Raw genomic sequence first — 2,881 nt, forward strand, 5'->3', positions numbered from 1 at the left:
GTCAGGAAGTTTTTACAGAGGCACAGTGCGCCAGTGCTGAAAAAGTGCGCGGCCGCGCCAGGAAGGAAGAATGTCAGTGCGGCCGCGCGCTAAATGTCAGTGCGCCCGTGCTGAAGCAGCGCGCGGCCGCACCAGATCTAGAAAAGAAAATTATGTTTCTATTCTGATTTTGATCCAGAAGACTTCTACTTTGCATGGGCTGCTATATAAACATAATTTAAGGTCATTTTTCATAAGGAGACGTACCAGAGCTTAAGGAGAAGGCGTAAGAAGACTGTAGAGCACAAATCAACCAAGGTGAAGAAGATCTAGTTTATATTTATGATTCTTTGTTTTAAGTTGTAACTTTGGATGCTAGTTTTCTTATTCGTGAACCTTTACTCTTGTTTCGTACTTGGTTTTATTAAGTATAAAGACTATGTTTATTATACCATGCTTTCATCAGAACCCACGTTGATGATGAGTCCGATTATGGGCTAATCATTATTGTGGGGTTCTAACAAATTTATTATTGATTTCTTTAGTTAATTCATTTCGATGCCTTAGTGTGTGGTGATTATATGATAACCTAGTTTTGGTTGTGCTTATTCGTCTTATGAGCGTCGCGAACTTATAAGATAGTTTGGTAATCTTTAATGAAGCGAAAGTGAATTTAAGGGTTTAGAACTTGCCATGCTAGCATAGGTTCATGTATTTGTTATACATGATTTGTAGGTAATTTTAACCATCTTACTTGCCCTATATAATCACGAGAGATAACTTGTGCATTAAACCGTTATGTTATCAAATTCTATAGACATATAGGGTCTCAATATAATTGGTATCTATTCAGCTTCTATCTCTTTTGTGGATGTCTGGTAGTATGGTATTCGTACAACGAAAGTTCGCATTTATCAGTTTCGTGTTATCTAGATTAGTTTCATCACCATTACATGCTAAGGTTAAGAATGAAAAGGCTATTGAATGAAGTATTTAATGAAGTTAGAATCCCATGTTTGTGTCATATATTATTCAAATCTCTTTAATCTCTTAGCTTATGTTCTTTAGTATAATCTCTTAGTTAAGTGTAGTATAAATAATCTCAAATTATTAATCATCTTAGCATTAGATAATAACCATATCATTGGTGCATAAGTGCATATTTTTAAATTAACCAAAGAGTCCCCGTGGGAATGAACTAGAATTTATTCTATACTACTTACGAACGCATATACTTGCGTGTATTATTAGCACGTGTTAACGTTCTAACAAGTTTTTGGCGCCGCTGCCGGGGACTTCGGTGTTAATTTTTACTTTATGTGTTTGTCATCTTTGGTCGTTAAAGTTCAGTGACTCGGACATTGTTACTTACTTAATTCCTTGTCACTTTTCAGGTACTCTGGAGAGCGTGTATGCATACGTGTTCTCGATCTCGTAAGAGGACACTGGATCAAGCTGAGGAAGAAGTTGTAGTCGAGGAGAAAGTTGAAGAAGAGATCTTAGCTGAGAAAGAAGAAGAGGCTCTTATTGCAATGGGAGAACCAGAAGTGAATCTAAAGGCTTTGATGGACTACTCTCAACCGAAGACCGATGATATTCAGTCTAAAATTGTTAGACCAGCCATCTCGGCTAATACCTTTGAGATCAAGTCGAGCACAATTCAGATGATACAGAACTAAGTTCAGTTTGGGGGTTCTCCGACAGAAGACCCCAACATGCACATCGGAGATTTCATCGAGATCTGTGACACTTTCAAGTTCAATGGAGTTTCTGAAGATGCTATTAAGTTGAAGCTTTTTCCATTCTCTCTGCGGGATAAAGATAAGTGTTGGTTACATTCTTTACCGCCAGGATCTATCACCAAATGGGAGGATCTTTCTCAGAAGTTTTTAACCAATTTCTTTCATATGGCAAAGACTGTTGCAATCAGAAACGCACTGACTCAATTTGCTCAGAAATCTGGAGAATCTTTATGCGATGCTTGGGATCGATATAAGGAGATGCTTAGGAAGTGTCCTTATCATGGGATGTCTGAATAAATGATCATTAACCATTTCTATAATCGTTTAGGTGCTACTTCTAGACCCATGCTTGATGCAGCATCAGCAGGAGCCTTGTGGGCTAAAAGCTACGATGAAGATTATGGATTAATTAAACTGATGGCTGCTAATGAATACCAGAATCCTACTCTGAGACTAACTCAGGGCAAGGTGGCAGGAATTCTGGAGTTGGATGCAGCTATTGCTATAACTGCTCAACTTAAGGCTTTAACGATGAAGGTGGATTCTCTGTCTAATTATAGAGTTATTAAGATCTCTAGTGTCTGTGAGCTTTGTGTTGGTGCCCATGAGACTGATCAGTATTCCATTTCTAGTGAATCAGCTAAGTTCGTGAGCAACTTTCAGAGGTCGCACCAATCTGTATCAGTCACCTATCATCCTAACAATCGCAATCATCCTAACTTTAGCTGAAGCAACACTCAGAATGTGGTTCAGCAGCCTTATCAGCAGTATCCAGCAAAGCAGTACAACCCCCCTGGTTTTCAACAACCGTAATATGTACCAAGGAAACAACTTCAGCTACAACAGTCGAATGAAAAATCTGAATTGGAGGAGTTGAGGCTCATGTGCAAGAGTCAAGCGGTTTTTATTAAGACCTTGGAAAATCAAATCGGACAAATTGCCAATGACTTGTTAAATCATCAACCTGGTACACTTCCTAGTGACACTAAAGTACCAGGAAATAGGGAAGCAAAGGAGCATGTAAAGGCAATTACATTGAGGTCTGGGAAGGTTGCGAATCCCGAACACTCTCAAGGTTCGGATGAAGAAGCTGTAGATGAGGAAGAAGTGCAGAAGGAAGCTGAAGTGGAACCAAGTAAGACTACTGTTGAACACATTCC

The 2,881-nt window shown here is 39.0% G+C and overlaps 1 non-coding gene across 1 annotated transcript; it reads right to left on the reverse strand.

Annotated features, from left to right (window-relative positions):
• Positions 1-1,901: 1,901 nt before the first annotated feature.
• On the reverse strand, positions 1,902-2,008 carry LOC141709324 (small nucleolar RNA R71). Its single transcript, XR_012569908.1, has one exon. It is a non-coding gene; the product is annotated as a small nucleolar RNA R71 (small nucleolar RNA).
• Positions 2,009-2,881: the final 873 nt, after the last annotated feature.

This window comes from Apium graveolens, chromosome 2 (genome assembly GCF_009905375.1).
Source record: "Apium graveolens cultivar Ventura chromosome 2, ASM990537v1, whole genome shotgun sequence".
Classification (NCBI taxonomy): domain Eukaryota; kingdom Viridiplantae; phylum Streptophyta; class Magnoliopsida; order Apiales; family Apiaceae; genus Apium; species Apium graveolens.